The sequence below is a fragment of the Megascapheus bottae genome, chromosome 20, assembly GCF_031878675.1.
Source record: "Megascapheus bottae isolate mThoBot1 chromosome 20, mThoBot2.hap1, whole genome shotgun sequence".
NCBI classification, from domain to species: Eukaryota; Metazoa; Chordata; class Mammalia; order Rodentia; family Geomyidae; genus Megascapheus; species Megascapheus bottae.
In genome coordinates this window covers 32368299-32391990 of record NC_143528.1, presented here as the reverse complement: position 1 = coordinate 32391990, position 23692 = coordinate 32368299, and the positions used below count along the sequence as shown (strand labels likewise).

The following is a 23692-nucleotide window of genomic DNA, read 5'->3' as shown; positions in this document are numbered from 1 at the left end:
GTTAGTTTGGATAAGAATAGCAAGAATAGTTTTATTCTCTCTAAAAGTCCATTGTAGAAATAATGATAATAATAATGATAAAAATAATAATAACTAGGGAGATATATTATGGATCTTATCAAGTAAGTACAATTATAAATAAAATACTTCAAATTTTCCTGAAATAAATATCATCTCAAATATGGAATTATTACTTTAATGAGTATATATGCAATAAAGGCATTCAAGAAACTCTCAAGACTATCAGATCTTCTCTGTGATTAATAAGTCAGATAAAAACAGAGAACAATTAAAATTTTTTCAGAGAAAATTTTGTCTGACCATAGTCTAATCCTTTGCCAGTTCTATTTTCAGTCAAGGGTCTCAGCTTAATGCATGTCTTCCTATAATAATTTCCTCACCAAATCTAGCCATAATCCAAAGGCTTTCACAGAAAACCTCTCTCTCTCTCTGTCTCTCTCTCTGTCTCTCTCTCTGTCTCTCTCTCTCTCTCCTCTCTCTCTCTCTCTCTCTCGCTCTCTCTCTCTCTCTCGCTCTCGCTCTCGCTCTCGCTCTCGCTCTCTTTCTCTCTCTCTGGCCTCATCAAGGAGCTGAGTAAACTCTAACTTCATGCCATAGCCTCGTGAAACGTTTTTTAAGCTAGAAGACATAATGAACAACTAACGGATCTGGGTAAAAGGTGAGTCATATTTGCTTTCATTACTTGAACAATTCCACACTTGGCATTACTTTGAAGGATAAGATGATTGACACAGAAATGCTGCAGAAAATTAAATACAGGTGTTAAACTGAGATATGACCTAAAAATGTCTTCAAACATATGAAGATACATTAGAAATAAGATAAAATGTTTTCCTCTAAACCAGAAAAAAAAGAAGTTGTGTTAATTCACATGTCAAAAAAATCAAAATACAGGTAACTAACAACTAACATTGTTAGAAAAGTGCTTATGCATTTTGCCACATAAACTTTGTCTCTAAGGTTTTTGTCTTTGAGGTGTCTCAAGTTTAATTAGTTGTAATTTTTGGTCACTAATGTATATATATATGAGTGTGTGTATATGTATTCACAGAAATATATTAAAATATTTTATGAGAATTCATGCTGAAGAAATATCTTCAAAAGGCATCAGGTTAATAGCAAAGCAGATTATTCTAATATTTTCCAAGTATAAACACAAAGAACTAACAAGCTATAAAATTAAAATACCTAAGAAATTAAATACAACTTAAATGAGTAAAACACATTTCTGTCCTGTAATGTAGTATTAAAAACAGTCTTCATTTAAGCTTGTAGTACTGGGAGTTTTTGAAATACGGACTGAGAAATGAGACAGATTTGGACAATTTGGCAAGACAATTTTCTCTGTACATGAAGGGACTGACACTGTTCCTGTTCACTTCTTTAGTCATTCCACTTCTGTGAAATAATAAAATAATAATAATAATAGCTTATGGTTTCATTAAAAAACAATTTAAACAATAAAGAAGGAGTATAGATCCATTATATTTGGTGCTTAATATTTTTCTTTGGAAATATCATTTCTATTATCTATGTCATATTGTCCAGCTTTATAATAAACACATCTGATGGAGATATTAAAAAAAACTCTCCAGGAGCAAGTGGTTTATACCTATCTGAGGATCAAGGTTTAAAGACATTCTGGGCAGAAAGGTTTGTGAGATTCTTATCTCTGAGTAACCACCAAAAAGCCAAAAGTGGAGACAAAGTTCATTTGTGAGCACAATAGCACAGAGACAGAACCTAGGCAATTTACTTCAAGCTACAAGACCAGCAAAAGTAATTAATTAATTAAAACTTGGGGCCAGGAGTGCTTGCCTAGCATGCACGAAGACCTGGTTCAATTCCTCTGTACCCCATATATATATAAAAAAAAAAGGTTGAAGTGGTACTTGTCTCAAGTAGTAGAGCTCTAGACTTGAGAAAACCCAAGGACAGTGCTCAGGCCCTGAGATCAAGCACAGAACTAGCAAATAAATAAAATAAAACAAATAAATAATCTTATAGTAAGAAAGCACATGATAAAATTTAAGGTAGTGCTGAAAATGAAATTGATGTAAACTCAAATTTAATCCCATGAGATAGAGAGACATCAGTAGTGATTCCAGCATTATTGGGCAAGGAAATACAGCCCCAAGATATCCAAGAAGGAAGAAAACCAATGAGAACGTTCTGTGAGGCTTAGAGCAAACTGCTGGGGAAGTCACAGATGTCATTCAAACACAGTGAATAAAGCACTGAAGCTGTAAGAGCAAAGAGAGATCCTAAAACTAAAGCAAATTATATTGCTTCGGGAACCTGGCTAGATTGAAATGTTAAAAATAAAAAGGAGGTTATAAGCCAAGAAAACCACCTTACTTAAGAATACCAAGACTGACTTTGGCAACAACTACAGGGCACTGACCAGCTGAGGGGGTTCTGCCAGTAATCTATTCTCATGTCAAATTTAAAGGTAATGTGACTATTACCTAAACATACCATGAAGGAGAGGTCCCACGGTACATCTATCTGCTGGTAACTGCATGCTCTCCACAGAATGAGAAATTTTAACATGTTTCATTCACTCTATGTCATTGATCCATCAACATAAAGAACAAGAAATGAAATCTACAGAACATAGGATGGTATCTATGATAAATATGCATTCATTTAGTAATGCTTAAATCCTACCATTAACTTGGCATCAGTCAAAACTTTGTGGGGGGAAATAACAAATATATAGAGAAAAAAGAAGCATCCCAGTGCAAGAAGATCATCATCCAGTTATGTTTTGTTTGGGGGCCAGGAGTGTGGCCTTGTGGTAGTGTGCTCGCCAAGCATAAAGGAAGCCCTGGGTTCAATTCCCTGGAGCCACATACACAGGAAAAGCTGGAAGCAACACTGTGGCTCAAGTGACAGAGTGCTAGCCTTGAGCAAAAACTGTACAAGGACAGTGCCCAGGTTCAAGCCCCAGGTCTGACAAAAAAAGCTGCATCTGTTTATCATGTCATATTTCATAAGTGCTAGTATCTGTAAACCCTTGCAAGACCATTTGTATTAGGGTTCTCCACAAACTCAGTCCCACATGTATAAATAATTGAACCTATAAGAGCAAGAGACACCCAAGACATTTCACTAGATTTTCTGCAAGATGAACTAAGAAAGTCCATTGCATGAGGATCAGAGTAAAAAGGCTTCAGGATGAGGGAAAACAAAACTCCCTGCTCAACACCAGATGCTTGAGAGCACAGAGGCTACTGGTTGTGTATTCATTATTATTACTATTTACTGTTGTAAATCCTACAATCCAGAGGCTGAAGGGCCAGGAATTTTGATGTCCGTGAGTAGGTAGCAGCTAGAACCACTCAGTCACATAGTAGGAGGTTGGTTACACTTGTCTTTTTCCTCTCTTTTTTCCTATGATTTTATCTAAGGGAGGTTGGATATGGCCTTTAGATTTTAGCATATATAGTGTGAATACAACTAAGCCGCAAAGAAAGAAAGCAATACAGGAACTTCAAAACACTTGCTCTTTCCATGGAAAGGGAAACAGCCTCTTCATTTGTATGACAATGGAGCTTAACACAAATGGTAGATAAATGATGTTATTGTTATCTAATATGACAAAAGATGAAAACAGCTGTTGAGAAACTTTTGTCCCTCTGCTCTCAGTGAACTATCCTATCCCCACATTCCTTTAGTTAAACTTCTGATCTGGAGACATATGTTGGCCAGGGAAGAGGGACTCCCTATACTTCAAGTTTTCAGCAGGGCTGTGAGGAGACATTTCAGCACTGCAGGGCTGGACAGCAGCAGCGAGAACTCTGCCTTTCCTAACTTATGCACGATTATGTCCTGGATGTCTGGATTCTAGCCAGAGAAATTTTAGTGTATGAGTAAAGGTTTTGCACCTCAGGCTAATTACCAATTTTTGTTTTTTAATTTATTTTTATTATCAAGATGATTACAGGGGGTTACAGTTCCATTTTCTTTTATTCAATCCAACCACTTCACCTCCCTCAACCTCTGTTACAGCTAGTCTATTATTCATTTAACATTTCTCTATTTGAAATAACTAAGGTGGGTTTGGTCATGATTGATCTATGTTCTGGTTTCAACTTTCCAGGCTTTAGTGAAAACAAGAGAGATGCCTGGCTGGGATAAGAGGCATCCTGAAGGTTCAGAGATTTCTTTCAAAACACTGTCCAGGTCTTTCTGCTGTGCAGAACATGCCTACATGAAGAGCGTGGGTGGTCTAGTTTGTTCAAAAAGGCTGAACTCTGTGGTCAGGTAAAGGAAAAGAAATCATTTGCACTTCTAAGCCTCACACTTGCTGAGGATACACATACGGGTTTCAATGAAACCATATTGGTGAGGGAGGAGAGAGCTGCTTTATAATACTGATACAGGCCAGCTGAATGAAGACTTCCATGGAAGCACAATAAGAGGAGTAGATAACACCACCATTCAAGATACAGAGAACGTGTAATATATATATAAAGTCCCTGGGATTTAACAAGGTTCAGTGGGCACAGAATGAAAGTTGAGGAGTGGATGCCAGTAATCATATTTTCATAACCATTAAAGCTGTAGAAAAAAAGCTGTCTTTCTCACTTTCTTCCTCCCTTTCTTTTTCTCTTTCCTTCTTTCTTTCCTCCTTTCCTTTCTTCCTTTGTGTTTTTCAGAGACAGTCTTTCTGTGCAGCCCATACTAGCCACCCAGCCTTCCTGCTTCAGTCTTCCCAAGTACTGGGATTCTAGCTATACCATGCCAATCCTGTTTATATATATATATATATATATATATACATATATATGTGATTCACAGCTAAGACTGCAAAAATGCAGCATAAAACAGCATGTGTAAGAATCCCCAAGGAGTGGAAATTGTTTTACATGGTGTTGACTTCACAAAGATTGCAGGCATATAAAATTACCTTGAGACTGGGAATGAAATGTGTGGATTCAAAGCAAACATTGAAAAAATCGAGTTCAATACAATTAAGGGCTATTTCCCATTAAGTTGCAACAATAAACAATTATTAAGTTATTTGAATCCTACTAATGAAATATATTTCCAGTTAAAAGGAAAGAGCATCTGATTATCTTGTTCAGAGTCACTTAATATTCAAGAATAATTCTGAGAAACACTTGGGGTTTAATGGAAATATAAGAACATATCTTTAGTATTTATGAATGATACTTGTAACATAACAATAACACCACCAAAAAACTTCAGTAAACAAACCAAAACCATCTCAGTGAAATATATTTCCAAGCAAGGAGCTAATGGCTCACTCCTGCAATCTAGCTTCTCAGGAGGCTGAGATCTGAGGATCACAGTTCAAAGCCAGCTTGGGAAGGAAAGTCTGTGAAACTTATCTCCAATAAATACTCAGAAAAGGCAAGAAGTAGTGCTGTGGCTCAGGTGATAGACTGCTAGCTTGATCCAAAAAAATCCAGGCATAGCACGTAAAGCCCCAGAACCAGCAACAACAAACTCAACTTCCATAGCTACCTATAGCAATCACCAATACCATAACAATCCTGAAGACTTTAACGTAGTAAAATCTTAACCAGAAGCAATATCTGTCACTTGATTCTAAGGAAACAAAATTAAAAAAACAAAAAAAGGTGTCTCAGAGTAAAAATTAAAATCTCAAACTCCAAGATCAGTTGGTTGGATTTTCAGTCATTTGAACAGAGTTCACTGCAATCACTGATTTGGTAACAAGAGAGAGAAAAACTTATATCCAGGACCATTTAGTATGGCATGAAACTATTGTCTGTCTTCATGTTAAAGCAGATAACACTCTGTTCCTGGTCCCTGTTAGACCAAAAACACGAATAGGGAAGCACTTAGAGCGAGAAACTATTTTACTTTCATATATATTTAAAATGCTGATGAGATAAATGTTGAACTAGCATTTTAAAAAGCCATGTAAATAATCCAATTTCCTCCTTTGGGGCTTTAAAAGGCACACATTTTTCCTTTTTTTCAAAGTAGAAAACGTTATTTGCTTTCCAAATTTAGCATTTGAAATATGGCCCATGCTAGAATTTGTATGAAGACACATCAAAGCTCTGTCAAATGCCTGCATTTTCATCCTTGGCACAGCTCTGATTCATGGTCTCCACCACACTGAACACAAAGTTGGAATCCATATTTTCAGCTGCATAAATAAAAGGTCTGAGATTTACAGGCTGTTCAATCCACAAGAGACCCAGGGGATGTCAGTTATGGAAGGGACAGAATATATATAGCAGATTAGAACACATACATCCTTCTTATTCCATAGGAAGATTTTCAGCAATTTTTTAAATGTATTTACTAAGAACAGGTTGACTGTATAAAGCAGTGTAGAAGTTCCTCAAAAGACTAAACATAGAGCTCCCCTATGACCCATCAATCCCACTCCTTGGCATTTTCCCAATCATCCAGAAACAAGGACATACTAAACCTACCAGCACAACCATGCTCATTGCAGTATTATTCACCATAGCTAAAATATGGAACCAACCCAGATGTACCTCATAGATGAATGAATCAAGAAGATGTGGTATTTATACAAAATAGAATTCTATGCTGCCATCAGAAAAAAATAACATTGCCCCATTCATAAGGAAATGGAAAGATTTGGAAAAAATAATATTAAGTGAAGTAAGCCAGACCCAAAGGAACACAGACTCCATGGTTTCCCTCACCTACAATAATTAGTACACATCTAGGATTTTCTTACCAGCGGAACACAATAGTTCAAAAGCTATCTGCATATGGCCATCTAGGAAGAGCCTAAGTGAAATGAACTCCAGGACAGGAAAACAAGAGATTTAGCTTGTGGTTGTTATAATTAATGTACCATGTGAAGTTATATCTTTACTCTTTTTTTTTCTTTTTTTTTCTCTTTTTCCCTTAGAGTTTATCCTCTGTTGCTGCTATATCTGATTTTGGTACCTGGTGCAGATACATTTATTCATTTATTTGAATAAGGGAAGGAAAGGGGAAAAACAAGATGGACCAGTGTAAGAGCAATATTCACAAGACTATATGTTAGACATGTAGTCTACAACATGGGAGGAGTTGGGGGGGGTAAGTGGGAGAAAAACATAGGAAGGGCTAACAATGTTCAAGAAGTAATGTATTCACTATCTCATTAATGGTAATTGTAACCCCTCTATACATCGCTCAAATAATAAAATTAAAAAGAACAGGTTGAAGAGTATATGGGAAATACATTCTGTTCATCTATCTATGATACTTTATCCATTTTCTGTAATTTCATAATTTCTTACTCAAAATGTCTTTCATCTTGATACAAAATCATCTTGAGATTAATCTGTTTCCTATGAAAGTCTCTAGTCATTTTAGAGAAGTATTTTAGAAGCCACTCTAAAAGAGCTAATTACCTGTGGCATATTAAGAAGCAATGGTGCATAAAACCTTTTTCGATATCAAGTTCAGTGCAGGACAAAAGGCAAATTCATTAATATGAGTGTTAAGACAAATGAAACGAAAAGACATGGTTGTTAATTACACTGGAAAAACAAATGAGAGCTTTTCATATGGAAAGAAAATCTTTTAAATATTCAAAAGAATATTCATATTGTTCTATTAAGCTTTAATATATATGTATATATATATAGAGAGAGAAAGAGAGTACTGTGAAAATGGAGATTTGGTAATAAATTCCATTTGGGTATATATTCTATCACAGATACACAAGACATAACTGTTAGTGATTGTGAATAAAAAAGGAAAAAATAAGCATCTTTCTTTTAATCAGTAAAGACCAATGCCCTAGATCATCAGAACAAAGAATGGGTAGACTATCATGCTGGGGTCCGAGGCTTGCTGTCCTGATGGTCTTTATTCTATGCATAAATTTTTAATTGAAGACTTTTGAGTCTTCCTTTAAGCAACTCCTATTTTTATACTTACTCATTTGTGTTTTTATTATATACAGTTTTGTTCTCTCCATGTAGAGGTGTTAAGAGCTTTACTCCAAATAACCTGTGAATCTACTGAAACTAAATTATCTTCATGAAATAGACTTATTACAATAGTTTCTATAAAGTAAAAATCACTCATAGAAATCCAAGTTTCTATTATGTTGGGTGAAATGTATTTTTTCTTCAAGATCTATAAAATCTCTGAAAGGCACACAAAATTTTCAGTTACTTCACTACTCTTCTAAGTAATTAGAGTTCTTTCTGACACAAATTGTCACTTTTGATGATACAATTAATGGCTTCGCAATATATTTGGGAAAAATATGCACTAAGTTTAGGTGAATGACATCACAACTAACTTTCACTACAAAATACCTTTGTTTTTCAACATAGTTGAAGGCTCATAACTGTAGCCATAGCTACCAAAGAGGCTGGGATGTAAGGCTAGCAGTAAAAAACAGGGAAGTCCAAGAGAACCTTATCTCAAAACTCTTATCTCCAATTACCCACTAAAAACTAGAAGTGGACCTGCAGTTCAAAGTGGTAGAGCACTAATTAGCTTTTTAGTCTTGAGTGAAAAAGCTCAGGGACACAATTGCAAAAAAAATAAAAATAAAAAGCAATGTAAAAAGTAGTATATTTAGTTATTTTAGTGCTTTAAAAAAATCTCACAATAAGGGCCAGGTGTTTGGCCTGGTGGTAGAGTGCTTTCCTGGCTTTCACAAAGATCTGGGTTCGATTCTTCAGTACCACATACATAGAAAAAAAGCCAAAAGTAGGACTATGGCTCAAGTGGTAGAGCCATAGAGCCTTGAGAAAACCCAAAGACAGTGCTCAGGCCCTGAACTCAAGCCCAGGACTGTCAAAAAAAAATAGTCTCACAGTAAAGAAATCTACACTAATAAAAGCCTAGATTTATAATATTTGGCTTATAAATTTTGTCTGACTTGGGATAAAAGTGCTTTAGTAGACATCTAAGTCTTATTTTCCATTTATGACCCAATAAATATCTGCAGTATATAATCACCGTGAAATGAAAACCCCTTCACTTTATATCAAGATCTCATCTGGTACATAATAAAATTGCTTCTTTTATTTAGTTGGTATAGTTTACCAACTAAATAAAAAGCCAAAAATGAATGCAAAATAAATGACATGCAAGATATTATCTCAATCTATTGGGTTTGTTGTAAGAACTAATTAAGAACAAAGAGGCTATTTTAGTTCAAGTGTCAGAAAACAGTGTTTACAAAAGAGAAAAATCTATTTATTTTGCATTGTGTTTCTGAAACTATGAAAAATCCACACATCAACTTTGGGCTAATCAGAACAGTCATAATCTGAAAATTCAGAAAATACTCATTGTGGTGTCATTCATAGTCTCCCCTACAATTTCCTGTGCTTGTCTCAATGTCTTATGGAATAAATGAATCTGAGTCTAAACAAATCAAAGTCATGTAGTGCATAGCCCATTGCTGTGAATATAATAACTGACTATAAAATTTAAATATTAGTGAGAGACAAAGTCATCCAGTTTTCTATAGATAGTAATAGTTAATGACTTAAGTATAATTAATTAAGTATAAGAAATAATTATTGGTGGCCCATTTTCAAAGCTAGATATCTGATTCCAGGGTAGAACATTACTATGAACTTACTCAACAACTTGCTACTGGGGTAACTTGTAGTCTTCCAGGCAAGTAAGATGTACTCATAGCCAACTATGAGTAACAAGCATATACTTAAAGAGGGAAAGAAACAGAATACAAAAGCAATGAAACTTAGGGGATGTTCAGAAAGATTGCAAAACCTTCACTTAGCCAATGAGCAACCGAGGAAGGGACTGGCATGCAGGTAACAGATTGTCTCCTGCCCACCAGACATCTGACCATGCAAAATCACCATTAAAATTTCACCTTCACTATACGTTTTGTCTCAGAATCCATTTTTGAGCCTGGACTAGTGAAAGTCTTTCTCACAAGGAGGTCATATGGAACAAAGTCTGCAATACAAGTAAATATATTTGCACACTACAATAGTGAACATTATAATTACAAACATATTTTGCCCAAGCTATATTAGTATTTTAAATATCACTTTCTGTTTGAGCCATCCCACCAAATGATAAAGTCCTTCCAACAATTTATTAAAATATAGCCTGAAAGATACCTGGAAACACTGCTAGTCTAATGAAGAAATGCTTTTACAATGTTTACTGAAATTGAATACTATTGAGGTTAAAACAAACTTTGGAAAAAGTAATTAATTAAGCCTCTCATTAAAAACAAGATTCAGCTCTAATTCCACATGAAAATAATAGGGTTTCTGAAAGAAAAGGTCTTACTTAAAAAAGATAAAATAGATAAACTTACAAACTATGGCAATGTTGTTTATTCACAGCAGAACAACTGGCTCTGTCCTCTCAGAACTCCTCTCCAGTACATTTCCTGAAAATCAAAATATATAAATTTGAACGTCTAAGCATAGAACAATTATAAAGAGATTCTGACTTATACAATGAAAAGGCCACATGCATACATATAAATCACAATTTTCTCTAAATAAATGTTACAGTATGGTACAATGGAGATATTATAAGAGTAATATAGTATTGATTTTTGTGAATTTTAGGCCACATGAAAGAATTTATCCAGATTTCCATATGGTCTCAAAACATCTGCACCCTTCCATGTATTAACAAGGAATCAACCCAAGTCTGATTTTCTATTAAAGGTGTCCAACATTATCTATCTAGTGTAAAAGAGAAAGAGTTGTTACATGCTATCATTTGTGAACTACTGTTTTTGCCTAAAACTCAGAAACAGCCACAATGACAAAGGAATAACAAACACTGAAGAAAAACCAAAGAAAAAAAGGAAGAAAAGAAGGGAGGGAGAGAGGGAGGGAGGGAGGAGGGGCGGAAGGTGGGAGGGAGGGAAGAAGGAAGAAAGAAGAGGGGGAGGAGGGAGTAAAAAGGAAGGAAAGTGAGGAGAGTGGGGAGAAGAGGGGAGGGAAGGGAAGGGAAATAAGACTAGAATATCTGGCTTCCGTTTGAACTAATTATTTCATGAAGATATAGTCTGAGTTGATGATCTGTTCTGAGTAGAATGCTGATGAATATGAAGAAGATGGAGATGGGCTATTTTTCTCTTTATAATAGGGTCAACATAAAGCATTATACCTATGATTACAATGGAAGAATAAATTTGAAGAACTAAACATTAATATTAAAAAAGAGCTGACTTTTACAATATATATGACCATCTGTGATTTGAAACAAGTAGCTCAGTTCCAAAATGATATCAATATTATCTCCTGGGCAACAATAATTTGAACATTTGACCTTTCTAAATAAGCTAACTGCTATAGCATGCTGGCCCTCATCTTTGTACATATATTCATAAAAATAAAAGTTTCATTGATCAGCTCTATATTGTGGCATCTTAATCATTTACATATTTTACTATAATTCACATAATCTGTTTTTATTTGTTGTAAAATAGTTATGGAAGAATTCCTTATTTATGTGAAAAAATGTTTTTGACAGGTGCAGAGACATCTGCCCGTGTTATAACAAAGGCACAGAGAACAATCCTGTGGCAAATGCTTTAGACTTTTTTCATGAGAAGGGTATGAGAAGGGTGAGGGATGGGGGTCACCATTATAGATAATGAGCTTAGTCCTGCCCAAATCAGAGGAAGGAAGTGGTCGCCTGATCTGACTGCTTCAATGACACAGGGCCCGTAATTTCTACTAATCATGAGTATGGCTTTTTAAAAATATTTTCTTTCTCATATTTCAAGATTTTTCTCCAGTAAGATGCAGAGCAGTAGTCAGTTGGTCTCTAGGGAACTCAGGACATTGCCTTGTACATGGTATATTTGTATTTTTCACAGGATATGAATTAAGAACACAAGAACATATCTAATAACCCAAAACAAACATGAACAACATCATACGCATTTAAATATATATGCATATATAATTGCAGTCAGTACAAAAAGCTATGTGAATGCTTGCTACTTTTTCTCATATGTACTTCATCACAGTATCTTTTATTTTTCTTCCTCGGTATTGAAAATAAAGAAAAACTTATCAGAAGACAATTATTAGAACAAATTTACTTGATTATAATAAGTATGAAACAGGAAACAAAACATAGGAAACTTCCTACACAAAAAGAAACTATTTAGAACACTGAAATGATTTTTGAAAGAATGCTGTGAACTGTGTAAAACAGAGAAAAGAGCCATAATTTTCAGCCAGTCTCCACTGACAGGCCATGACATGAAATCACTCTGCTCCTTTATGATAAAGAATACTGACTTCTGAGAAAATTTAACAGAGGAAAAATATCTTAAGAATTCATCGAACCAGTGACATTCCCTTACTACCCCCAAGTGTGGACCTATTTGTAGATACTCAGCAATAAATTTGCTGAAAATTAACTATCTGACAAATGAAAGCTTATCTTCATGAAAGACAGAGCAGAAAGAAACTTTTAGAATATCTTGACTACTTCAAATAAAAAATAGCCCACTGGTTGCTCTAGTTAGAGGATTTTATATCTGTTCAATTTCTCTGAGGATGAAAATACTGAAACAATATGTAAGAATGATCAAAGACTGACTGTAATAAATGGCTAGATGATATTAAATAGATGAGCAAATAATCACATTGCTATGTTTAAAATTAAAATATAATTTGGAAAAATCAATGGCTATATTTATTCACTCATAGACTAAATGACGAGATAGCATGTTGCTGTTGAACGCATAGTCTGGTTTTGGCAAAACAATTCTGGTTTTGGCAAAGAAATGATGCTCCAAAGATAAGCCAAGAAAGTTTGTAAGAGTGATAATGAAAATTTCTTGTGTTTGGCAGAGATCATAGTAAAACTTGATGATACTGTGAAAGAATATTTTAGTGAATAAACACACCAACTGATATCACACATAATTTTAAAAATTGTATTTCAAAACTGAGGGTTTTTTTTTACAGAAAAGTCATTTAGAAAGAAATGCAGCATACTGCCAAAGTTATTTTAGATACAGCTTATGATGCAAGGTTGATATAATTTCAATTAATGATATGGATGATTCCAGCTTTCCAATACTTTTATATCAGCACTGGAAAAAACTGCTTATAACACAATTGTTGAAGTTTCTTACATTTCAGAATCTTGTATTAGAAAACAACATGAGGGTTTGGAAGATACGAGACATGCAAAATAAAATTTAAGTAATAATATGTGCTAATGAGAAACCAACTTATCAGTGGCTGAAAACATTATACTATTCTTTAAAATTTTGCATTGAAATAATATAAACCACTATAATAACCTTTTGCCAAATAGTCTTTGCCAGTCCAAGTGGAAATGTCGGTGAGATTCTTAACTCTAATTAACCACCAAAAAGCTGGGGGAAAAGCTGGAAATGGAGCTGTGGATCAAGTGGTAAAACACCAATTTCTGTGTACAAAAGCTCAAGATCAGTGTTCAGGCCCTGAGTTCAAGCCCCACACACATGCACGCGCATACACACACACACACACACACACACACACACACACACACACACACAGAAAAGTTGAACTCAAGAAACTGTACAGATGATTTTTTTTAATATCTCCTCTTGGAAAAATAGCTGGCATTCAGAAGTTCAAAATATAACTTTAGCAAAACATCAGTCTATCTAGAATTATAGACTGTGGGTAGTTTTACTTTCTGTGGTAAAAGGACTAAGATTTGACACCTCTTTGCTGCTTCAATTGCCACTTGTCATTTGCAGATACAATCTCAAAGTTGTAAATCGATTTTGGAACTTGATTATTGAGTTTTTATAATGGCTTGATATGCTCGCTAAGAAAACATAAAGGACTTCAGATGAACTTCATATTACCATCTATTGTAGCCATGCTGTTATAATTTTAAAGATATTGTTTGAAACCTTCCCATTATTAAAAGTGGAATGAATTATTTAAAAATAAACTAATAGCCAGCCATGGTGGCATGTGCCTATTATCTCAGCTAAGGCAGGAAGCTTAAATAAGATTACAATCCAGCCAGCCACCAGTGGCTCATGCCTGTAATCCTAGCTACTCAGGAGCTTAAGATCTGAGGATCAATGTTTGATGCCAGCCCTGGCAGAAAAGTCCCCATGAGATGCTTATTTCTAAATAACTACTCAAAAATCGGAAGTGGCAATATGACTCAAGTGGTAGAGCAGTAACTTTGAGTACAATGAAACTTAGCAACAGCACACAGGCCTCCTAACTGACAAGAAAAAGATTACAATCAAGTCTGATTGGAATAAAAAGCAAGATTCTATATCAAAAAATATAACCAACCAGAGCAAAAAGAGCTGGAGGCATGGATCAAGTAGTAGAGCACTTAGCTAACAAGTGTGAGTGAGATACTAATTCAAAAACCCCAGTACTACCATATATTTATACATACACATATATATGAATAAATTAACAGAAGGGATGGCACATTAATAGAAAACCAGACAAGGAATGGTGGCCTATAGAGTTTGCAGAGGGCAGGATAAACTGCTAAGCTAAAAATGTGCAATGAGGGTTACAAAAGAGCAAGGAAGTAAGAAGGACAAAAGAAGGAGGAAATTTAAGGGCAGGAAATTAATTCTTTGGCACTGGAACCTTACAGGAAATATAAAGAAGACCAACCAATCAGAAAGCTGACTCGACTCCAAGGACTCCAATCCTCCCTATTTAACCCAAAGCCCATTAGACCTCACAAGAAGGTTGACATGGGCTAACCTGCACATCTATGCCAGTTGTTTCTCTCCCTCTCTCTCTCTCTCTCTCTCTCTCTCTCTCTCTCTCTCTCTCTCTCTCTCTCTCTCTCTCTCTCTCTCTCTCTCTCCATCAAAGACAACAGTCTCAGAAAATCAATCATTGAAAAATCCAATGATAAGCATTTCCACTACTTCTTTAAATTTTCTTTGAATTAATTTTGACTTTACACATCAATTCAACAGAACATATTGACGCAACATAGATATTTTCCACAAGTTTCTTCTCCCAATCCTCCGATGCTGAAGGGTTTTATTAGTTAACATCATTGTTCTAAATAAATCTCTACTTGGATATGTTTTCTAAATTTACACTTAGAGAAAATGTAAAAAGAAGTGAGTTTACATTTGCTTCTCCCCTCTCCCTAACACTGTGAATTGAATCCAGGGCTTCACACAGGCCCTTATATTTAATTTGAGAGGCAAATCCTATACTATTAAATTTCAAAAATGTTTGTCATTTATGGTCCAGATTTGGTAGAAGCATATGCAACAAATTTAAATATCTGAATATGACAAAGGGTTACAAAAACTATTATATTACTATAGTAAATATACTTTAAATTTGAAAAGTAATGGTACATCTAGGAAAAATGTGTGGAGTTAAGAATAAACATGCGTAAGTTCAGCTAAATTTTAGTTTCTTCACAGAAATTATTAATAATAGAATGTTAATGTACTTTTTTCAAGATAATTATACTTGAAAGTGCCTATTAAAATGTGAATGTATATTCAAGGACAAAATAAAGCATTTTAAACTCGGATTCTGAATGGCAGGAGGGAGAGTAGCTTTGGTTTTTATGTTTATTTGTCTTCAAAGAGTAGATTATAAAACAGCAGCTCATTTTTCGTTATTCCCCTCAAGATAGCAAAATGCTAACAAGAACTTTATTTCATTGTTTTGCAGAAACATACTTCAGGCTATAATATCATTATATTTTAATAGTGTATGAAAGCACTTGCAATAATAAAATGACAAATCAGATATCAAAGACTAGACTAGGAAATCCTGAATTAAACAATGCTTGGTCTTTACAAAAATATTTGTTTGCTTGCTATTTGTTGTTTATTGTTTGTTTTGCTGTGTGAGAAGCTTACAGTGTGCCTTGCTTATGGTAGGTGCAGACCCTACCACTAAGCTCCATCCCCCAAGAAAAGGTTTTCTGTGAGTTTCAGGCTGTCTTTACAACATCTTGGGAAATTCACACCCATTCCTAACTTAAGAAACTGAGGTTTCCCACTGTAGAAGTCCAAGCCCAGAGTATAAGTAACATCCTGGAGTGATGGTTTGGTCTTGCTCTTCTTTCCAGAGCATCACCTTTCCCTCAGCACATATTAATCATTTAACTGATACAGTTATGCTTCAGTAAATTCAAAAATAAGTATATTTGAATTTTACTCTTCTCACTAAAAATCTAACTCAGATACACTTTCTAGCAGGGAAGACTTCCTGCTTCCTTCCTTTTTCCTGCCTTTGGGGGCAGGGTTATCTGGCCTTGATTTGTCTGCCAATAAAAGGATAGTGTGTGTGTGTGTGTGTGTGTGTGTGCAATAATCTGACTTCCGGTCCACATTGAGATTTAAATAGAACTGACAAGGTGCTTCGCTATCAAGTATTTGTAACTTTAAATATAAGGGACAGCTCTATCCCACAGAGGAAAATAAGGAGGGTGCTCTCCCCAGCCTCCCCCTTCAAATGACTGAAAATTGCTTTCTTTGGAGTGCTAAGGTAGTTTCCTTTGGAGACATGAATTCAGCTGGAGACACAGAGGTAAAATGCCAGTGGGGTTGCTATGGGATACCGGTTTACAAGAGGGTTTATAATAGTATTTGCCAAGCAAAAAAGTCAAATAAATTATATGCAGGGATGAAATAAGGTTTCTGTTTAATTTTCCATAAACAATAGGAGTTGTACATTCTTCTGAAAAAAATATTCCTCCTGTAGAGCAAATTATATTCAATATTTGGAAACACAATCTCATAATTATAAACCTCATTTGTTTTAAAACTTGGGAGAGCAGTTTGTATAGTGACATCATAAAACTCTTCAAGGAAGCAACTTCTAAGAACTGATTGAAAAAAACGATTTAATATCTGATTTTATTAACAGGAATCTGTAGTTTTCCGCTCTCTACAGTGATTGTAGGTAAACAATGAAAATACTGTTTTTGATTGCCCACAACTTGAAGCTGGAAACAGAATCAAAGGGAGTAACAATCCTTTTTAAATTCTACTGCTGTTTCCCTATTCGCACACTTGTTTCCTGTGCCTGCTACACTCAGTAGCTTGTAACCTAGCCACCATTTTAATCCGTATCACTCCTGAGAAGCCCACAGCAAATTTGTTTGCATTCAAAGGGAATTTCTTACATGAAAGATGTGTTATGAATACATGTGGCATATGTTGGGTATATAAAATGTAAGTGCTTTTATAGCAATGCTTTGACCCTATATCTCCACTGGAAAAACATACTAATTTCTTCCTTTCTTCTTTCTTCACTCCCTCCCTGTCACCCTCACATCCTTCCTACTGCCTTCCTTCTTTTTTCTTTTCACTAGGGTCTCACCAGGATTTATGCTTTACATTTGTTCTCTATGTATTCTAGCCTTATTTAATTTAGAAGAATTTATCCCCAATTTGTAAATGTTCTGGTCAGTACTGGGGTTTGAGCTAAGGATCATGAACTTGCTAGGTAGATGCCTTACTACCTGAGTTAGGACTCCATTCCTCTGACTTTTACATAACACACACACACACACACACACACACACACACACATATTTACAAAATACCTCCTATTCTGAATTTGTCTTTTTTTAATCAAGGGGTATTTATTTTTTCTTCCATTTCTTATATTTTTATAACCTTTTACTAGGTATAGATACATTATTTATATCTGACATGTTAGCAAAATTATACTGTATTGCATTGCATGTGAAGTCAAGAAAGTGGCAGGCACACTGATGACTCACAATTGTAATCCTACCTACTTTGGAGGCTGAGATAGAAGGACCATGGCTTGAGGCCAGACTTTCCTGCCCAGGCCAATCTGTGAGACTCTTCTCTCAAAAGAGCCAAAAGTACAGCTGTGCCTTAAGTGCTAGAAAGCTACCTTAGGCAATACAAGCCCCATGACAATGCCCAGGCCCTGAGTTGAAGTTCTAGGACTGGCACACAAAAAAGTGAGAAAATATCCTTGTTATCCCTGTTATAGTGATAATCACATATAGAAAGATAAAGACAGGCAAATGATAATGATGATGAAAGATAGATAGATAGATAGATAGATAGATAGATAGATAGATAGATTTTATAGGATATTGATAACGTCATAGTCTTCAAAAATAACTAATTTTTATGTGTATTTGTAGAGAATCTTGTTCTCAAGCCATGTTAGCTATTAGTGGTCTTCTCATTGGCCTAAATGAGCAACTTCATTTATTAAGTGATTGAGGCTACAGAAGTCTCAAGGCAATCTAACTCAAGGTCCACTTAATATTGTCTCCTTCCTCTCATCTGACTATCTATCATCTGTCAATCTATCTATCTAGTCTATTATTCACACTTGCTTATTGCTTTCCTTCTTACTTGCTTTCTTTCCCTGTTTCTTTTTTTTTCTTTGTTGGTATCTGAGCACACAACCATGAACTTGCTACCTGAACATCTACCACTTGACTCCTGTCTCCAGCCTTTTTTTCTGCTTATTGTTCTCATAGGGTCTCACACCTAGAACATCCTCAGACTGCAATCCTTCTATCTTTGCCTCCCGTATCATTGAGATTAGAGGGGTGTGCTGCCACTCCAGACATTAGATTTCATTTTCTAAATGGATACAGTGTTAAGATCACACTTTTCACATATAAGTCATTTACTTACTATATTAAAAAATTCTTCAAGGTGTTTTATAACCATAGTATCCCATTAGCAGTAAGTATCCAACTTCTGTTATCCAAGTCATTTCTATCTAATGGATACTTATGATGTTTGTCCTTTGGGGGGGGCATTATAAATGTCTTTATCTTTCAGAAGTCTTTTTAGTTATATGTTGCAATGAAATTTCATGAATGGGCCCAAGGAAACAATTTCTCTATTTACTTCCAAATTGCTTTCCAAACGCATTACCAACACAGAATCCTCAATGATTTTTGCTCTGCCAGAATAATGGTTTCCAAGGCTATCTTAAATTGATGGTTTCTCAAGGGTTATCTTAAAACTCAGGTAATTTTCATTATGCTAGCAGGCATAGTCATTCAAATTTCTGCTTGTTACTAAAAGTGGTACTTATGAATGAGAGTCCTTTTTTTTTCTGAGAGAATATATTCTTAATTGAAGACTGTCTCAGATTTTCCCTGGTCACTCTCTGATGATAAAGACTCTGCTTAGTGACTTTAAGATATTTGGGATGCTGTCATTTTAATGGGGTGTTTATTATTAGTATTTGGTCATTTTAAATCAAGAGAATACTTTCACTTGTATTTATTTATTTATATATTTCACCACCACCACCACCATTGCCCATATAGCCCCAATCTTTCTGGAAATACACATTATAATAGTTGGTTCTTAGGAAGAAAACTGGAGAATTATATTCAGGAGTCAAAACAGAATCATTTTAATCTCTATTTTTTAAACTCTTTGAGCTTATTTTAGCATAAATATATGTTACTAAGTAAGATAATAAGAGACACAAAGTACGAAAGCAAGCATGCTGTCTCTTTGGCTTGGAGATGGTTTGCCTATGCCTCTCCAAAGTTCAGGGGTAGGAGCTTGGTCTTATGTCTGGGGATGTTTGTCCCTTTTGGCAGGGATTAATATAGTTCTCATAGGGTACTGGTCAGATTCTGCAAGAATAGATTGTTAGACCAGGAGCATGGCCTAGTGGTAGAATGCTTGCCTAGCGTGCAGAAAACCTTGGATTATATTACCCTTCCCTAAATCCCTAAGCCAGTCATAGAATTCACCCCTACAAACAACCCAGTGATAGTCCAGAACCTCACAAGTTAATTCAAACTATAATCTCAAACCTGGGATCCTACATATCTCCATTCTCTAGTATTTCGAAGGAGACAGTCTCAATATTAATAGTATAGTCAATAGCAACAAATAGAAAGGGACTTAAGATAATTTCACAGTTGATCATTTTGTTAATAAATACTTCTCTCTTTTGATTGCTTGCTCTCCTATTTAACTGTCTTCCTTCCTTAGAATCTGTTGTACATTGAATCTATGGAAATATTCAGATCTGATCATCTTTCTCAGAAAGCTGAAAACAAGACCCCTGGTCTACTCAAATGGAATCATTCCTTATAAAGACAAAATTCAACAAAATAGCCACTAGGAAGCAGGTATTAGAAAGAGGTCGGAAGGGGGTGTCAAGGGAAGAGTAGTATACAAAAGAAGAGCAGAAGCAATCAAGAATTCAGTCAAAAATTCAAAATATGCCCTACAAAATTAATAAGTGAGGGGCAGAGGGAGGGATGGGTGAGAATGTTGATCAAGAAATATTGTATTCATAAACTGGTTTGTTCAATGGCAACTCCTTTGTACAACTATTCAAAGAAAGTAAAATTTTAAAAATTAAAAAAGACCTGGGTTAGATTCCTCGGTACCATATACACAGAAAAAGCCAAGAAGTGGTGCTAGAGCTCAAGTGGTAGAGTGCTAACCTTGAGAAAGCCCAAGGACAGTGCCCACGCCCTTAGTTCAAGCCCAGGATTGGCCAAAAAAAAGAGAGAGAGATTGTTATTTTTAAAAAGAATAGTTATTTTTTTAAGGTGGCGGGGGGGCGGGAGTTTGGCCTAGTAGTAGAGTGCTTGCCTAGCATGCACGAAGACCAGGGTTCAATTCCTCAGTAGCACATACATAGAAAAAAAGCTGGAAGTGTTGCTGAGGCTCAAGTGGTAGAGCTCTAGCCTTGAGAAAGTCCAAGGACAGTGTTGAGGCCCTGAGCTCAAGGCCAAGAATGGCAAAAAAAAAAAAAAAGTGGGGGAGCAAGCCTGACCCCTTCTTGTCATGTGATCTCTCTGGAATGTGATCCTCCTATTCTGACCCCCATCTCCATGAGGTGAAAGAATGGGATTTTCATGACTTGGCCTCTCAGCCCATAACTGTGAACTAAACATACCTCTTTTTGTTGATCCAAAATCTAGAACCAACAGAAAAAAAGACTATGTAGATTCTGTCAAAGAATCATTCAGAAACATACGAATTTCCTGCCAGTGCAAATGGCTAATGCCTGTAATCCTAGCTACTCAGGAGGCTGAGATCTGAGAATCATAGCTCGAAGTCAAACTGAACAGGAAAGTCCATGAGACACTTATCTCCAATTAACCACTAGAAAACGGAAAGTGGCACTGTGGCTCAAATAGTAGAGCTCAAGAGTTCAGGGACAGCACCCAGTACCAGAGTTCAAGTTTTATTTCTCCAAGCAACCACAATATGAGACATCTGAATTTACATCTATTAACATGTCCAAAGTTGGGGCAGAATAATGGGTTATTTTCAATATGAACTGCACATTTCCTGAGGGCCTTTGAAATACTTTGATTCAGAATGTGCTTTTTGATTTTTAGGTGCCCCTTATTCAAATGAATAACTGAGTCTTCTTGGACATAAACTTTGTGACTCCTTCAGTTCCATATAAATCCAAAAACCTATTTCTGCAAGAGAACCCCTGCAAATATTTAAAGCATGTTTTCTCTTTATTCTTGGTTATTTTGGAACTTACCATCAACGTTTAGTTTTCGGGGTTACTTTTACTTAGGTTGTAACCCATTTGGTTATTCCTAAATCATCCACAGTCTTGGAGTTGGCCTACGAGCTTTTAGAAGTGAGAAGGGAAGAGCAGTGTTGAATTTGAGCTGGTACTGCAGTGGTTAAGAAAGTAGTTATGGTTATCAAAAGAAGACCCAAGTGATTAAAGTAAGCTCTAAGGGAAAAAAATCTCAAATCTCTTTTCACTTTCAAAAGTAAGAGTCAGTTACTTTATATTGCATATAGGAGCTATTGTATACTCACACCATGAAAGTTCTTGGTGGAATAAAAAGCTACTACTGAAGTATGTATTTCCTTGAGTTCAGTCATTGGCAAAGGAAGTAATCTGTGTGATGTGGAGGAGCAAAAGGGTATTGCGGAAGGTGGGTTTGTGATATAGAGCTAACTGTACCTAAAATCTATGTCTTTCCGTACTGTGGAAACAGACTATTGACACAGATTGCTATAGTTAGATCTGTGGGGAAAGATTGTTTTTAACATAACCTCATTAAAATAAAAAAGGCACACACAAAAAAACTAGTGTGCAAACAATTGGCTCATCTCTAGGGAAAAAAAGAAACTGCACTTGGAATTTAAAACATGAAATAAATTACACAAGTCAAAGATATTGCAATTGTGATGCTCTTCAATTCAATTTCACAGCTCTCATATTTCCTTAAATATTATTTTTGGTATTGAAGCTCATTTTATATTAATTCCTTTGCCATAAAAAATTTCTTTGGCTCTGCTACAGATCCAACACAGTGTTTTGCATGTGTTAGGCAAGTCTTTTTCCACTAAGCTATGTCCCAGTTCATTCTGACACATTTTCTTTTTTTTTTTCTATTTATTTTGAATTATAAAGTAAAGTCACCCACAAGACCTACAATTAGATATATTATATCAGAACTTATGTTTCTTAACAACTCTGTATTCACAGGGCTCTGCATTAAGGACTAATGTTAGTGTGTATGAAACGTATGATAATTTTTCTGGATAAAACAGTTTATCCTGTCTTTCTAAATATGCTATATTTTGTTTTAAAATCAAACTCATGAGTATAACTAAAGTTCAATAACATCCCCCTCACTACTGCACACTCAGAGCTTACAATACAATCTGATTATAGCAGTTACAGATGTTTCAACCTACTAGGTAAAAAAAATCATATAAAACATAAAAGGAAATGTGATTAGAGAATGGAAAAATCTAATATACAACTGATAAATAGAAAAAAGTTTATACTGAGTGCAAAGAAGCATCAAACTTACTTGGATTCTGGGACCATTAAATTTTTATTGATACAAGAACTATAAAATTTCCTACAATTGCTAAATAGGCCAGAATTTGAGAGTATGTCACTAAGCAGTTCATGATAACATTAAATTCTTTTTTTTGTGCCATTCCTGGGGCTTGAACTCAGGGTCTGATCACTGTCCTTAGACTCTGCCACTTGAGCCTCAGCACCACTTCTGGCTTTTTCTATGTATGTGGTGCCAAGGAATGGAACCCAGGTCTTTGTGCATGTTAGGCAAGCACTCTACCACTAGGCCAAACTCCCGGCCCATAATACCAAATTCTATGTTATAGAATCATGAAAATGTCATAGGAATGACATGTCTGATACATTTCTAATTTTAAAATTTGTCAGGGCTTCCCTGAAGACTTTTTCATTTCCTAATACACAACCTTGTAACTTACTAGACTGAATAAGTCTAGAATAAGTCAAAAGGAGAACTAGCCTCAGTAAAATAATTATGTTAATATATTTCTATAGTAATATGATAATAGAACATGACAGTCCTATCTTTCATGAAACATCAACAGAGTGATTATTTTTTAATAGCACTAAGAAAAATCCTGTTATCAACCTGCTTTCAAAATATTAATGGAGACTAAGTTTCACAATTTCAATTCTGACACTATTAATTGTGTTCACTGGGTTAATACTGAATAATAATAGCCCTCTCAAAATATTTCAAAAGATGTGTGGCTAAAAAGTACATATATACCTGGTATATTGTGTATATGTTTATTTGTTTATTTGAAATAGGAAAGGGAAGGGGGAAAGCAAGATGACTGGGAGGGGGTGGGGGAAGAAAACAGGTACAAAAACATGAGAAGGGGTGTCAATGTGTGAGAAATAATGCACCTACTACCTGATGAATGTAACTG

The 23692-nt window shown here is 35.3% G+C and overlaps 1 protein-coding gene across 5 annotated transcripts in view; it reads right to left on the bottom strand.

Annotated features, from left to right (window-relative positions):
- Marchf1 (membrane associated ring-CH-type finger 1) overlaps positions 1-23692 on the bottom strand; it is a 698633-nt gene that overhangs the window by 333615 nt on the left and 341326 nt on the right. For all 5 annotated transcript variants that reach the window (XM_090354229.1, XM_090354230.1, XM_090354231.1 and 2 more), the window contains one exon: positions 10322-10396. The gene's annotated coding sequence lies outside the window, so the exon portion shown is untranslated. The remainder of the gene's footprint in view (positions 1-10321; positions 10397-23692) is intronic.